The sequence below is a fragment of the Notamacropus eugenii genome, chromosome 3 (genome assembly GCF_028372415.1).
Source record: "Notamacropus eugenii isolate mMacEug1 chromosome 3, mMacEug1.pri_v2, whole genome shotgun sequence".
NCBI classification, from domain to species: domain Eukaryota; kingdom Metazoa; phylum Chordata; class Mammalia; order Diprotodontia; family Macropodidae; genus Notamacropus; species Notamacropus eugenii.
In genome coordinates this window covers 3,743,050-3,760,567 of record NC_092874.1, presented here as the reverse complement: position 1 = coordinate 3,760,567, position 17,518 = coordinate 3,743,050, and positions in this window count along the sequence as shown.

The window sequence follows — 17,518 nt, the reverse complement described above, 5'->3', positions numbered from 1 at the left end:
ATTGAAAGACACTAACAGCCCATGATAAAAATTTAGTCTTACTCCTTGACTATACCTTTGGTAAAATTTTATTAGAAAGCTGCTCATAAAAACTCTCATTTCTTCAAGTATAATTTTCCAAAAACAGCCTTTAGTGATTTTTAAAATGTTAAACTAGGTATTGCCTTGTAAAATGTAAGTGCCATCTAATGCCCAATAACATTTCCCTTGCAGCTCTCCCAGGACACGCAGTGGGTGATAATTAGGTAGAGAGTATGACTTATTAAAATCTCTCCTTTCTCCAACATAGATGAGATACAGCATTTCTCTTTCAGGACAAACACCTCAGTGATTGTGCTAGGTATAAATGATCCCTAGAACAAAAAGTCTTTCCGGATGGGATCAGCCTGACCCTAGAGCCCTCAAAAGCAGACTTAGACTAAATAATTGTGAACGTGCATTGCGATGTGAGGGTAGATCATTTTCCAACAGTTTCCCCACCCAAAGCCTGCAAACAGTGGTTAAAAAAAATAAAGAAAAATGACTGGCTCCTGAGTGTAAACAGAACAAGCAAAAGTCGACCACTTTAAGACTTTTAGTTCATTTGTATAGTGAAACATTCCTAGCGTTTAATTCTGTGAGAACAAGTCTACCCTTGGTGACCAAAGTTCCATGTTGTGTCTCTTCTTCTCACTGATTTTTTTTTGTTCCCTTTAACAAAATGACACAAGGTTAGCTAGAAGCATGTCAAAATGCAGTGATTCGCCATAAATCAATGATGGGTTTCCCAAGATCATCCTACTATAATGATGGCAACTCAGAGTAATTTCATTGACCCAAATCAAAAGAGCAAATTCACTGCATTTAATCCTTGTAGGTCATGTGCATTGAAGAATCTGGTATCACTGATGAAGAGCTAGTTATTCCAAAATATCATCAGGCTTTCTAAGTCAGAAAGGAAAAGTCTTGTTATGAAAAAAAATGCTTAAAGCGAGCAATCATCATAGGTACTTTCATACTTCTATTACCTATATTTAAAAATGAACATTCAAGTACAACAACAGCAACAATAGTAAGACTAAACCTATGAATATGATGTTTTTAGGGACAGATAGATGTGTCTAAAAATAGAAGTGGACATACTGAAATAAAGTCACTTATTGAATACTGAATATGAAATATTGAAATAGGTCACTTCCAATACACCTGAAACCCCATATTGCTCAAATATATGGGTAACTAAGGCAAACAACTTTATTAACTAAAACAGTTATTTAACCTTTGGACTTGATTTTGCATATACAAACGCAGTCCACCTAAACAAACCTCAACCTTCAGAGTCAAGCTCCTGGACCAGGCATAATCATTGACATTTATTTACCTGGCCATCACTCTCACACTCACAAGAAAATCACCAGAGCCACATGACTGCTCCATCCTGATGATAAGGACCTTTGGAAGGATATAATTTTGCCAACAGCAGATGTTTGCATATGGTACTTGCCTCATGAGACTGACAAATGCACAAAGAAATTATTCGCTGTCGTTTATTCCACAATCTTCCTTTTACTTAACATGGCATTTGAAACTCTCAGTATAGATGATAGTAAATTTTTCTGCCTAGTTGTATCTCCAGCAATCTTCTTGCTAAATTCTAGCTATAAATACGAAATCTAAATCCCCGGAGTCTCTAAGTTTCAGAGATCAATAAACACATTAAATAAAAATATTCTAAAATTTATTCTTTGGTGGTGGGGGAGAATCATATAGGCAGTGCACTCATATAAACCCATTCTGATAGATATGGCTATATTATCATAGTTTCCAACATCTCAATGTCATATTAACTATGCTACAAAGCAATGTTTGAAAATGTTGGTGCCTAACCTGCTTTATAAGACTGTCTACAAGGGTGCTTTTTCCAATAGCATAAATTTCACTCTATTCCTGCAGTTTTATACTATATAATCCTTCCCCATATTTTCTAGTGGGGACGAATTCTACTCCACAGAGGATCTGACTAACTTGCTACAAGAATGTGAGGTCTTCAGCCATTGTGTGGCTCCTAGTCAGCCTTTTTCTGGTCCCCCATAGGCCCTCATGTTGTCTACATGAACAACTTGTTTCATTTTCCAAACATACATTTGCTATATTTTTGCCTTTATGACATTGCTTTCATGAAAAGAAGAAAATGGAAACTTTCCCATAGTAGGTGCTTGATAAATTCTTGTTGATTTACTGAGTGACTGATTGATTGATGAAATGTTCCACAAGAAAAAAATGAAGAAATTGAAGACAATTACCTGATTATTATAGAAATCAGAGATTCTGGTTGATTTACTGTTGCTGTTAATTTTTAATGGCTCAGTTTTATCACCATGTGGACTGGAGCAGTTCAGAGCTATCAGTGGGGATTTCTTGACAAAGATGGTGATTTGCTATTTATTTCTGCAGTGTCTATTTAAATAATAAACCAGTATTTAAATGTAGAAGTTTTACCAATTTAACCTAATTTCATTGCACAGACCTTTCTTAATCATTGGCCAAGTTAGTAACACTGTGCTCTCCCTGGGAACACAAAGACACAAAGTGAAACTTAAACCATACTTCCTCACTTTAACACTTTTCCATTCTCCTGAGGTGATGGGGATACACTTGTTGCAGATAAGTACAAAATACACATCAGGTCATTGCAAGAGGGGAAGAGAAGTGGTAAACACTTCAAAGATCATGATATCTATTGTAGGAAATGATAGGGAAACTTGACTTTGAGTGAAGCCAGGAATTTTCCTATATCAAAAGCAGAAGAAATTACGCAGAGTCATTTGGGGACATGGTGCATATGGATAGGATTTCTTCATTGAATACCTTCTAAGGCTTTGATGCTTGACTGATCTACCAATGCACCTTATAGCCCACATGAGGAACATGTAGGTGACTTGGTCTGGTACTTCAGCAGCCAGTGAAGGTACTAGTTTATGTTTCTTAATTCTGTAATTTAATTTTTTTTTATTTCTTAGGTATGGTTTCGTGGAGAAAAGGTGACTTCATAATAAAGCATAGGACAGCCAGAAATTCCACCAAGTGATTAGACTCAAGGTTAATTCATTGAAAGCATATAGACAGTATCATAGGGGAGATCCCCTGAAGCTACAGATGCCTTCAATCCTGAACATGATGGCTTGCACTGTTGTAGAATATGTTACTTAAATATAATATGATTCTAAAGTGAAATAACGTGAATGTCAAGCATAGAAAGATTTGACTGATTGACAGAATGTGTGCCTGGTGAAGATCAGACTCTAAGCATAGAACGTTGTGTTAGGAAAAGTAAAGACTTAAAGGTGTGTGTGTGTGTGTGTGTGTGTGTGTGTGTGTGTGTGTGTGTGTGTGTGTGTGTGTGTGTATGGGTAGAATTAAAAATAAAAATCCCTGGAAGTAAAAAACATCATCAGATCAAATCGATAATCAGAATATACACATCCCTATTTTAATGTAATTCTATCAGAGGAGGTCATCAACCAGAATGATAATGAGAATATTGATACAGGAACTATGCATGAGGAAATGCTTCAGTATTTGGACCTTTTGAAAGCGAAACCTACCCCAAACAAGACTGTATAAGGGGCACAGATAGGCATGATAACACAAATGTGCCTGTTTTTATGTAAAGATTTTCTTCAACTTAGACTATTCTCTAATAAGATAGCTTTCATTCATGGCCTAAAATCAGCTATGATTCTTCAAACAATCTAATGAGCAATATAATTCACTCTAATTTATTTCTCTGCCTTCTTTTACTTAACAGACATTTGTGACTTTCCTTTCCTCAGATCCCAACTCATAAACTGCTTTGGGTATGAAGTCTTTTCTTCCCCCACCACTATCACAAAAGAAAGTGAAGGACATGAACAGCAAGCTGGGGGAGGTGGAAAATATGTGGAAGGCATAAAACAAGAATTACAAAGGATGAGCTGTGATTTGTATTTCAACAGAAATTCTGAATCAGAGAGGTATAGCTTCATTTATATAGTTGTGCTCTGTATTTGACTCCCAGTCCCACTGTATTTTCATACATCATAAACAACATTGTATCTTCAGTTTTGTATTTCATCACCTTGAATATTATGTACCTAATTAACATTGTCTTGAATTGAGGTGTCTCTGTATTATAATTGAGCAGAGTTTAGGGCCATGAGTGTAAAGAATAAAATGGAAGGAGCAGCCTAAGATTTATGAGGATTTTAATAATTAATTAACAGTGTCCCATAGTCAACAGGATAAGTGTGCCTGTAAATGACAGAACAGGTCTGCAGTGATTATCGGGCTCTAATGGCATGTAGTCCAATTATTTTATCCATTTAACATTCTTTAAGATTATGAAAATGGGTCTGACTAGTTAGACAAATACTAAAGAAGATCTGAATTGAGTCAAACTGGTTTATATTAAACACTACGTTTAGAGAAGTGAGCCTACTGACAGGTACCACTGGGAAATCTGATTCAATCATCATTTTTAAATGAAATTCAAATAGAAAAGCATGGATGATAAATAAAATGGACTAAGTGGAAAAACACATAAGTGTAAATTAAGGATTTAATATAAAGATGGAAGTATAACTTTGAGCTACTCCCTTCAAACCATAGATTTTTTTGAGCCTCGTGGAGAATTAAAATAATTACTTAAATTCTTCTAATTTCCCCATCTTAGCTTGGTTGGGTGGGGATGAGGTTCTGTAAATCATACTTAACTTGGCACTGACAGCACATGGCTTGCTTATGCTCTGAGATCACCCTCACAATTCTTTATCCTCACATTTACCTTCATTTCTTCTACCACACAATTCTTCCCAGGCAATCACCCCCATATTATTTACACTATCATCTTTTCCATATCTTGACTACTTAGTAAGTCATTTTAACTACAGAATCTTCTACACTTTTATCCCACGTCTCAATACCACTTTGCCAAAATCCTAACCTTGGATTGCTTTCATCATTTGGTTGCTTCATTCCTTTTCACATACTTTTGAACATGAGAAGGAGAAAAATCACAAAACTTTGCTTGAGAAGACCCACCCAGGTGCGTTAGGTGGCATAGTAGATAGAGCATTTGATCTAGCACAAATTGAATCATACATGGATTATTACTTGATTCATCAACTGAATGATTTATTGCCAGGTTGTATGGAACCAATCCAAGAGGGATGGAAGATGCTAATGGACAACATTTTGAATACTGTAAAGGAAGTAATTTCAATAGAGAGAAGAAAAATGGAAATTGTCTGAAAAAATCATTGTAGAGCCTTAGGAAATTCAACAAACAAGACGTTAAAAAATACGTAGAAGGCAGAGCCAAGATAGTGGAATAAAGGCAAGGACTAGAACGAGCTCTCCCCAAAGCTACTCCAAATACCATGAAATAATGACTCTAAGCAAATTCTAGAGAGGCAGAAGCCACAAAAAGATGGAATGAAATATTTTTTTTTGTATTGAAATTTATTTATTAAAGTTTTCAGCATTCATTTCCACAAAATTTTGGGTTCAAAATTTTCTCCCCGTTTCTCCGCTCCCCCCACCCCCAAACCCCAAGCATTCTAATTACCCCTATCACCAATCTTCCCTCCCTTCTAACATCCCTCCCTTCCCTTATCCCCATCTTCTCTTTTGTCCTGTAGCACAAGATAACTTTCTATACCCCATTACCTGTATTTCTTATTTCCTAGTTGTATGCAAGAACAATACTCAACAGTTATTCCTAAAACTTTTGAGTTCCAACTTCTCTTCCTCCCTCCCTCTCCACCCATTCCCTTTGGGAAGGCAAGCAATTCAATATAGGCCATATCTGTGTAGTTTTGCAAATGACTTCCATAATAGTCATGTTGTGTAAGAGTAACTATATTTCCCTCCATCCTGTCCTGCTCCCCATTGCTTCTATTCACTCGTTGGATCCTGTCCCTCCGCAAGAGTGTTGACTTTTAATTGCTACCTCCTCCCACTGCCTTCCCTTCTATCAGCCCCCCCTACCCTGTTTATTCCCTTCTCTCCCACTTTCCTGTGTTGTAAGATAGGTTTTCATATCAAAATGAGTGTGCATTTTATTCCTTCCTTTAGTCGAATGTGATGATAGTAAGCTTCATGTTTTTCTCTCACATCCCCTCATTTCCCCTCCACGGAAAAGTCTTTTACTTGCCTCTTTTATGAGAGATAATTTGCCCCATTCCTTTTCTCCCTTTCTCCTCCCAATATATTTCTCTCTCACTGCTTAATTTCATTTTTTTTTAAGATATGACCCCATCCTCCTCAATTCACCTTGTGCTCTCTTTCTCTCTCTCTTTCTATGTGTGTGAGTGTGTGTGTGTAAACCCACCAACTACCCAGATACTGAAAAAAGTTTCAAGAGTTAAAAATATTGTCTTTCCTTGTAGGAATGTAAGCACTTCGACTTTGGTAAGTCCCTCATGATTTCTCTTTACTGTTTACCTTTTCATGCTTCTTTTCATTCCTGTGTTTGAAAGTCTAATTTTCTTAGCTCTCGTCTTTTCATTAAGAATGCTTGAAAGTCCTTTATTTCATTGAAAGACATTTTTTTTCCTCTGAAGTTTTATACTCAGTTTTACTGAGTAGGTGATTCTTGGTTTTAGTCCTAGTTTCTTTGACTTCTGGAATATCATATTCCACACCCTTTGATCCCTTAATGTAGAAGCTGCTAGATCTTGTGTTATCCTGATTGTATTTCCACAGTACTTGAACTGTTTCTTTCTAGCTGCTTGCAATATTTTCTCCTTGACCAGGGAACTCTGGAATTTGGCCACAATGTTCCTAGGAGTTTCTCTTTTGGGATCTCTTTCAGGAGGGGATTGGTGGATTCTTTCAATATTTATTTTGCCCCCTGGTTCTAGAATGTCAGGGCAGTTTTCCTTGGTAATTTCATGAAGGATGATATCTAGGCTCTTTTTTGATGATGGCTTTCAGGTAGTCCCATAATTTTTAAATTGTTTCTCCTGAATCTATTCTCCAGGTCAGTTGATTTTGCCAAGAGATAGTTCACATTATCTTCCATTTTTTCATTGTTTGTTTGTTTGGTTTGCGTGTGTGTGTGTGTGTGTGTGTGTGTGTGTGTGTGTATGTGTGATTTCTTGGCTTCTCATAAAGTCATTAGCCTCCATCTGTTCTATTCTAATTTTGAAAGAACTATTTTCTTCAGTGAGCTTTTGAACCTCCTTTTCCATTTGGCTAGTTCTGCTTTTTAAAGCATTCTTCTCCTCATTGGCTTTTTGTACCTCTTTTGCCAATTGAGTTAGCCTATTTTTAAAGGAGTTATTTTCTTCAGCATTATGTTGGGTCTCCTTTAGCAAAGTGTTGACCTACTTTTCATGTTTTTCTTGCATCTCTCTCATTTCTCTTCCCAATTTTTCCTCCACCTCTCTTGCTTGATCTTCAAAACTCTTTTGAGCTCTTCCATGGCCTGAGACCATTGAATATTTATTTTGGATGTTTGGGGTACAGAAACCTTGTCTTTTGTATCTTTCCTTGATGGTAAGCATTGTCCTTCCTCATCTGAAAGGATGGGAGAAGATATCTGTTCAAGAAGAAAGTAGCCTTTGATAGGCTTATGTTTCCCCCTTTTGGGCATTTTCTCAGCCAGTTACTTGACTTTTGGGTCGTTTGTCAAGAGTAGGGTATAATCTGGGAATCTGTAAGATCTCAGTTCCTCCAAGGTGGCACAATCAAGCGTGTACACTGCTCTGGGAGCAGACAGAGATTTTTGTTCCCAGAATCTTAGCAAAGTTTCCTCTCCACAGCCACCTGGCCTCGAGTTTCACCAAGCCAGCACTGAGGGGCTGAGATTCAGATAAGCTGCATGGGCAGGGTAGTCAGTCAGTGTGAGAAAAAGATCGGCTCCCTCAGGGACTCTACGCAGGGTTGAGGTAATAATCAACTTCTCAGTGACCCCAGGGTTTTTACAATCCAACAATGGTCCTTGTAGGGGCTGCTGTAGGGGTTGCTGTGGGAACTGCTGCCACAGGAACTGCTGCCGCCTGCCTGATGTAGCCTCTCTGGCCACTGCCTGAGGCTGGAGCTATGGGAAGGTCCTTCTCCCTTCCTGGTCAGCTGAAAAAACCCTGTCACTGACCTTTGGAGCTTGTGGGTTGAGGGATCTTTGAACCACTGCTACTGTGACTGGAGATTCTGCTTACAGGGGCTGTTTGTGAGCCTCACACTGGGCAGCCAAGGCTGGGTTGGGCTCTGCTCCATGTCTGGTGCAATAGGTGTTTCCCGTGGGCCTTTCAGATCACCCTGGCTGGAAATCTCCACTTTCTTGTTCTCCACTTCTGCTGCTCCAAAATTTGTTGAGAGTCCCTCTCTACAGGTATTCTATGGGCTGTGTGGGGAGAACCAGCATGTGTGTGTGTCTTTTTACTCTGCCGTCTTGGCTCTTCCCCCTGAATGAAATATTTTTTAAACCAAATACAGCTTAGAAGATTGTCAGGAAAGTTCTACTGTACCTCGATGACAGTGGAACACAGTCTAGTGCAGGCCATGACAGCACAAACTGGCACCAGCGAAGTAGGAGCAGGTCTTGGAAGCCACTGTATCCGCAGTGATTGCTTCTGGAGCTCTTAGTCCACAGATAGTAAAGGGGTTAAAAAATTGATCAGAAAGAGATCAGAGAATTCTCTTTCCTGGAACTGAAGGAAACTGTTTTACTTTGCCCATATGGATCTAGGCTGCAGTCTTGTATGATAGTCCCAAGGAAATGAGGAGTATTAGCATATCAGAACTTACTATCACAGTGGAATGGAGATCCCCTCACAGTGTCAGGGCAGAAACAAATCAGCCGTGTAGTAATGGAAACACACAAACACACACTCACGCAATACTGAAAAAAAATAACACCCTAAAAAATAGACTAGGTCAAAAAAAAAGAGGTCTAAAAATCAAGGAGGAGAATGCCTTAAAAAGCAGAATTGGCCAAATGGAAAAATGATGTAAGAAAAAAAAAACTCACCAAAAGAATTCCTTAAAAATTAAAATTGAAGAAATGGAAGCTAATGACTTTATGAGAAATCAGGAAATAATAAAACAAAACCAAAATAATAAAAAAAATCTAGAAGACGGTGTGAATTAACTCATTGGAAAAACCATTGACCTGGAATATAGATCTGGAAAAGGAAATTTAAAGATTATTGGAACATCTGAAAGCCATGATCAAAAAAACAAAAAAGCCTAAATATCATGTTTCAAAAATTATCAAAGGAAACTTTGATAACACAGGATTTAGCACCTTCTAATTTAAATGATCAGAGTGCTTGATATATAATATTCCAGAAGGCAAAGGAGACAAGATTATAACCAAGAATCACCTATCCAGAAAAGTGAGTAGAATCCTTCAGGAAAATAAATGAACATTTAACAAAACAGAGGGCTTCCAAGCATTCTTAATGAAAACATCAGATCTGAATAGAAAATTTGACTTTAAAATGCAAGACTCAAAAGAAGCATAAAAAAGTAAACAGGAAATGCAAATCATAACAATTTAATAAGATTAAATTATTGAAATGCCTACATGGGAGGATGATATTTATAATTCACAGGACCTTTCTCATCATTAGGAAAGTTAGAAGTAATGCATATAGATAGAGGTTACAGGTGTGAGTGGATTTGAAAAAAAAATGGTATCTAAAAAATAAAATTAATGGGTGAGAGAGAAATAAACTGGTAGAAAGAGAAAGGGAGAAATAGAATGGAATAAATTATAATCACATAAAAAGGGCAAGAAAAAAACATTTACATGTAGAAAAGGGGTAACTGAGGGGAAGTGAGTGAACTTTACTGTCATCAGAATTGTCTCAAAAGAGGAAATATCATACACATACAATTTTGTATATCTTACCCTAAAAGAAAGTATGCTGTGAAAAGAGGAAGAAAAACAGACATGATAGAAGGAAAGGAATATTGGGGAGGTGGTAATGAGAAGCAAAACTTTTTTGAAGAGGGATAGGATGAAAGGGAAAGAGACTAGAATAAATAGGGGAGTACAATGGAGGGAAATACAATTAGCAATAATGACTGTGAAAAAAATTGAAGCAAGTTTCTCGGATAAAGGTCTCATTTCTCAAAGATATAGAGTAATGAGTCAAATTTACCAAAAAGGAGTCATACTTCAATTGATAAATGATCAAAAGATATGAACAGTTTTCAGATGAAGTAATCAAAGCCCTCTATAGGTATATGAAAAATGCTCTAACTCACCATTTATTGGAGAAATACAAATTAAAACCTACCTGAGATACCATCTCATACCTGTTAGACTGGCTAATAGGACAGAAACGCAAAGTGATCATTGTTGGAGGAAATGTGGGGAAAATGAGACATTCCTGAATTGTTGGTGCAATTATGAACTGATTCAACCATTCTGTAGAGAAATTTAGAACCATCCCCAAGAGGGTATAAAACTTTGCTTACCCTCTGGCCTAACAATAACACTAACAATATCTCTACTAGGTCTGTATCCCAAAAGAGGTAGAAAAAGGAAAAGGAGGCATATATACAAAAAATATTTATAGCAGCTTTTTCCTGGTGGCAAAGAAATTGAGGGAATGTCCATTGTACTGTTTACAAAGTAACAGCAATATTGCTTCATGATAATTTGTGAGTGACTTAGATATTTTCAACAATACAATGATCCAAGACAATTCTGAAAAACTTATCATGAACTTATCTATCCCCAGGGAAAGAATTTATCCTTTCTGAATACAAGTTGAAGCATAATTTTTTAAGCTTCACTTATTTATTTATTTATTTATTTCATAATATGGTTATTAAGGACTTTTTCTTTTTTTGTTAATAATTAATTTATTTGTTTTCAGTTTTCAACAATCACTTCCATAAGTTTTAAATTTTCTCCCTCTCCCTCCTGCCTTCCTCCCTGAGATGGCATGCAATCTCAGATGAGTTTTACACATTGTATTCATCATTTGTTGACAAAGAAGACCATGCCATCAGACAAAGGATGACATGACTTGCACTTGACTTTGTTTTGAGTGAGGGAGGACTGCGTAGGTCACCAGCCTCCCTTCTCTTCCAGCATCATCTGAATCCAGTAACTAGATATTCTTCAGGATGACTGGAGATGACCCAGGATGCACTGGGAAACCTTGGACCTTTTAGGCCAAGGTCTTTGCAGGTACTCATTTAGAGTGCGACAACTACCAATCATTGAATAGGCTTGTTTAAGAAGTAGCCAGGGCATGGAGTTTAATGAGGTCAAGAAAAAGAAAGACATCAGGCTGGGTGGGAAACAACAACAGTTACTATGGATAATCACTCTAACGTTAGGAGGGTCAAGAGAAGACCTTAGGCAGGGGCCCATTGGTGTCCCAGTTTCAGAATGCAGTAGATTTAAGGTTTGGAGAGAAAACAGGACAGGATAGAACAGGAGGAAGGGAAGGGAATGGAAGGCAAGGCAAGGGAATGGAAGGGAAGGGAAGGGGCCAGTAAAACCCAAGTCAACTGGTCATCTTTTGGCCATCCAAATTTATAATCCTTTGGAGAGGAGAAGGAAGGGGAGGGGGAGGCAGACAAGAGAGGAGGAGTTGAGTTACCCAGTTAGCTGGGTTCTCATTCACAGGATTGTGTTCATCCTTTGTTGCCAAAGAAGACCATGCCATCAGAGAAATTATAACATGACTTCCACTTGACTTTGTTTTGAGTGAGGGAGGGCTGTGCAGGTCACCAGTTTCACTGTTATTCCAGAGCCATCTGAATCCAGCGACCAGATATTTATAGGATGACGGGGTAGTGAGTGAGTTCTACACATACATTCTTACTAAACACATTTTCACATTAGTCATCTTGCAAAGAAGAATTAAAATGAATGGGAGAAATCATGAGAAAAAACAAAGCAAAACAACACAAGAGAAAATAGTCTGCTTCTTTCTGCGTGCTGACTCTATAGTTCTTTCTCCGAATGTGGATGGTATTTTGCATCAAGAGTCCTTTGGAAATGTTTTAGGTCCTTGCATTCCTGCGAAATCTATTACAAACAGTCCTCACAGACTGCGGCTCTTACGGTGGATAATGTCCTCCTCATACTGCTCAATTCATTCAGCATCAGTACATATAAGTTTTTCCAGGTTTTTCTGAAGTCTGCCTGCTTGTCATTTCTTATAGCACAATACTATTCCATTACATTGATGTACCAAAATTTGCTCAGCCATTCCTCAACTGATGGGCATTCCTTCGATTTCCAGTTCTTGGCACCACAAAAAGAGCTGCTTTAAATAGCTTTGTACATGTGAGCCCTTTTTCTATTTTCATTATCTCTTTGAGATACAGTCCTAGAAGTGGTATTGCTGGGTCAAAGAGTATGGACATTTTTATACCCTATTGGGTATAGTTCCTAATTGGTCTCACAGCTCCACCAACAATGAATTAGTGTCCCAACTCTCCCACGTCTTCTCCCACATTTATCATCATCCTCTCTTGTTATTTTATCCAATCTGATATATGTGCTGCAGTACCTCAGAATTGTTTTGATTTGTATCTGTCTAACCAATAACCGTCAATAACATTTTATATGACTATAGATAGCTTTCATGTCCTCCTCTTAAAACTGCGTGTACATAGCCTTTGATCATTTTTCAATTAGGGAATTATTTGTATTCTTGCAAATTTGATTCAGTTCTCTATATATTTTAGAAATGAGGCCTTTATCACAGATGCCAGTTGTAGAAATTATTTCCCAGTTTTCTACTTCTCTCCTAATTTTGGTTGCATTGGCTTTGTTTGTACAAAAATCTTTTCAGTTTAATGTAATAAAAATTAATCATTTTGCATTTCAAAATGTTCTCTATCTGTTGTTTGGTCATAAATTTCTCCATTCTCCATAAATCTGAGAGACACACCATTCCTTGATCCCTCAATTTTTTTATAGTTTCAGTCTTTATTCCCAATTTGTGTACACATTTGGACTTTCTTCTGGTATATGGCATCATGCATTGGTATATGCTCAATTTCAGCCACTCTATTTTCCAAATATCCTACCAGTTTTTGTCAAAAAGTCAGTTCTAATCCCAAAAGTGGTCCTGGGGTTTATCAAACAATAGGTCACTATAGTAATTGACTACACTGTCTTGAGAACCTAGCCTATTCCACTGATCTACCCATCTATTTCTTAGTCAGTATCAAGTGGTTGAGATGTTTGCAGCTTTATAACATTATTTGAGATCTAGTATGGCTAGGCCACCTTCCCTATCATTTCTTTTCGTTAGTTCCCTTGGTATTCTGAAACTTTTTTTCTTCCCTGTGAATTTTAATTTTGTTTAATTTAAATTTGTCTGTCTCTAGAAAACAATTTTTGGTGTGGTGCTGAATAAGTAAATTAATTTAGGTCGAATTGTCATTTTTATTATATTATCTTGACCTACTCATGAGCAACTCAAGTTTTATGATATTATTACAAAATTATTATTACTAATATTAATTATTATTTATTAATTATTAACAACATTATTATTAATTCTCAATTAGACTTTATTTGCAAAACTGTTTTGTAATTGTGTTCATATAGTACTTGGGTTTGTTTTGGCAGGTAAGATTTCCAAATATTTCTTAGTGTCTACTGTTAACTTCAAAAGGAATTTCTCCTTCTACCTCTTGCTGTTGGGCTTTGTTAGTAATATACAGAAATGATAATGATTTATGGGGGTTTATTTTGTAACCTGCAACTTTGCCAAAGTTGTTCATTATTTCAAGTAGTTTTTTACTTGATTCTCTAGGATTCTTTAAGTATATTGTCATATCATCTGGAAAGAATAATAGCTTAATTTCTTCTTTGCCTATTTTAATTCCTTCAATTTCTTTTTCTTCTCTTTTTTGGTAAACCTAAGATGTCTCATAACATATTGAATAACTGTGGTGATGATGGACATACTTGTTTCATTGCTGATCTTATTGAGAATGCATCTAGCTTAATCCCATTACTTATAATATTTGCTGATGGTTTAGGTAGATGTTAACTATTATTTTGTGGACAGATGCATTTATTCATATGCTCTCCAATGTTTTCATTAGGAATCAGTGTTTTATTTTGTCAAAAGTTTTTTCTTCATCTATTGAGAAAATTATGAGGTTTCTGTTAGTTTTGTTGTTGATATGACTAATAATGCTGATAGTTTTTCTGATATTGAACCAGCCTTTCATTCCTGCTATAAATCCTACCTGATCATCACATATTATTCTCTTGATAAATTGTTGTAATCTTTTTGGTAATCTTATTCAATTTTTTTTGCATCTATATTTATTTGAGAAACTGGTGTATAATTTTCTTTCTCTGTTTTGGTTCTTCCTGGTTTGGGTATTGGAACCATATCTGTATCATAAAAAGAATTTGGTAGGACTCCACCAATATTCCCAAATAGTCTATATAGTATTGGAATTAATTGCTTTTTTAGAATGTTTGACATAATTCACTTGCAAATCCATTTGGCCCTGGATATTTTTTCCTAGGGAGTTCAATGATGACTTGTTCCAATTCTTTTTCTGAGATAGGTTTAAATATTTTATTTCTTCTTCTATTAATCTGGGCAGTTTATATTTTTGTAGATATTTATCCATTTCACTAAAATTGTCAAAATTATGGGCATGCTCTTGGGCGAAATAATTTCTAATTATTATTTTAGTTTCCTTTTCCTTGTAGGTGAGTTCACACTTTTCATTTTTGATACTGGTAATTTGGTTTTCTTCTTTCTTTTTTTTAGGGACTTGTAATGGTAGTTTAAAATCTTCCTTGTCCATTAATAGACCTCAAGTGGGTCTATTAAGGGAAGCTTGATTAGGGGAGGTTCATTTTGTAGGAAGACCCTCACCTTTTGTTAATTGCTAATGAGAAACTGGGTCACCAGGGTCATGACCTCGGGCTCTGAAGTGTGTGTGTATATATACTCTGAGTTGAGGCTTTGCTTTGGGGCTCAAATCACTGGAAGAGGGTTTCTGTGGTTGGGCCAGAGGATACTGTAGGTAGAGGTTAAGAAGCCCCCTGACTTTGAAAACCCAGATGTTGGTGTTTATCTGCTAATTATATACACATTTTCCATTATCAGACAGTTGGAAGCCCTGTCTGAAGTCTTTTCTGTTTGTAATTTGTGCTTGTATTTTGTTTGAAGTTCTGTGTGCTGACTTTCCCCTGAACTAAGTGGATCATATATGTATTTGATTTAAGTAAGATTGTTTACACCTTTTAAGATTATTTTCCTTAGAAAAGTAGATCTAAGAACCTGTGCAGCACACCCTCCTGGCTGTGCTAGAGTCTTGTTGTTTCAGGACTAGAACTCATTAGAAATTCCCTCAGTATGAAGTATATTGAACTTGAAATCAGGAAACACGAATTTGAATCAAACCTTGGACTATAACATCACACCCATCTCCCTCTGTCCTTGATTTGCTTGTGGCTAATGGCAGAAGGTAATCACAGATGTGAAGCTGGGGGAGGGGGAGAAGGTTGGATGTGGAGGGGAAGCTGAGACCTAATATGTGACCTTGAGGAGGAAAGCTTATTTCCTACTGTCTGTTCTTGGACAGTCAGGCATGCAGAAAATAATGTTTTAACTAGTGTCAGGAAAAAATGGTTCAAATCCTATTGTCTACATTTACTACTTGTGTGTTCTTTATTCATGTCTGCCTGTTCTGAACCCATGGACCATACCGTCCATGGAGTTTTCTTGGCGAAGACACTGCAGTGGTTTGCCATTTCCTTCTCCAGCTCATTTTACAGAAGATCAAACTGAGAAAAACAGTCAAAAAAAAGTTAAAAAAAATGACTTGCCCAGCATCACATAGCTAGTAAGTGTTCAAGGTCAAATTTGAAATCGGGAAGATGATTCTTCCTGATTCCAAGTCCAGTGCTCTGCTCATTTTATCACCTATCTGACATCACCGTTCTTAACACTTTATAATCCAGCTTCCAACTCTATCTTTCCAATAAAACTGCCCTCTCCAAAGTTACCAATGATTTTAGCTGCAAGATCCAGTGGACTTTTCTTGAGGCTAATTCTCCTTGACCTCTCTGCAGCCTTTGACACTGCTGATCATTCTCTCCTCCTTTATTTTCTCCTCTATACGTTTTAGGAACACAACTCGCTCTTAGTTCTCCTCTTATATGACTCCTTTTTCTCAATCTCCTTTGCTGAATTCTCATCCAAATCAAACCATCTAAATATAGGTGCCCATCAATATTCTGTCATGGACCCTTTTCTCTTCTCCTTCTATGCTCCTTCACTTGGTGATATCACCAGTTCCCCTGGATTTAATGACCATCTCTACCGAGACAGTTCTCAAATCTATCTATCCTCCCTTTATCTATATGCTGACCTCCAGTCTCACATCTTCAACTGTCTTTCAGGTATCTTGAACAGTATAACCATTAGACATCTGAAACTCAGCATGTCTAAAGCAGAATTTGTTTTTTCCCCTTAAATCCTTTCCCCTTCCTACCTTCCCTATCACTGTAGAGGACAACACTTATACAGTATAACTACTGGATTATTGCAATACCCTGCTGATGGGCCTGCCTTCTTCAAGTCTCTTCCCACTCCAAAACATCCTCCATTTGACCACTTAAGTGATTTTCTAAAGCATAGGTCCAACCATGTCACACATACTCTGCCCATCCTCACCCCCCACAGTTTATACACTCTAGTGACTCTGTTGCTTTCAAGATGAAATACAAAGTGCTCTGTTTGGCATTCAAAACCCTTTATGTCCATTCTGGTTTTTTTGTATCTTATTTCATATCAAATATTCTTTGATCCTCTGATACTAGCTTCCTGGCTCTTCCACAAAAAAGAAATTCCATCTCCATTTCTGTCTTGGAATTGTCTCTTTCCTTCTCTAAAACCTAGAATACTTGCCTTCCTCATGTTCACCTACTGGTTTCTTTTGATTTCTTTAAGTTCCAACAAAATTCTGACCTTCCTTTGAACTTTTCCCAACTCCTCTTAATCACAGTGCCTTCCCTCTGTTAATTATTTCCTATTTATCCTTTGTGTGTGTGTATGTGTGTGTGTGTGTGTGTATGTGTGTGTGTGTGTGTGTGTGTGTGTGTGTGTGTGTGTGTGTGTGTGTATGTAGGAATGGTCTTCTGGTAAACATTAAAATTTTGATTTTTCCCTACTAAAGTTTCCTTGCCTAAAACTTTTTGTTTGCCTATTTTGGGGGGTTATTACTTTAAAAATCTTGCTGTCTCTGAGTAGAATTAATCCACATACTCTCAACAGTCTACCATCCATATTACTGTTTGTTTCTGAAAATGAATGAAATCTTATGATTTCATCTCAGAGTAAGGTTTCATCTTACTCTACCATTCTACATGTCCATAGTTCTGATACTTCTGCAATCAGTGTTTGCCAAAGAAAATATGGTGAAGATTTGGGGGCAGGGTTGATTTCAGCTCCAAATACAGTGCTAGGATAACCCAGAAATCCAAGGATGCTAGTCATGCTGACCTTACCTAGGCTGGCAGCCAAAGGCAGGGGAA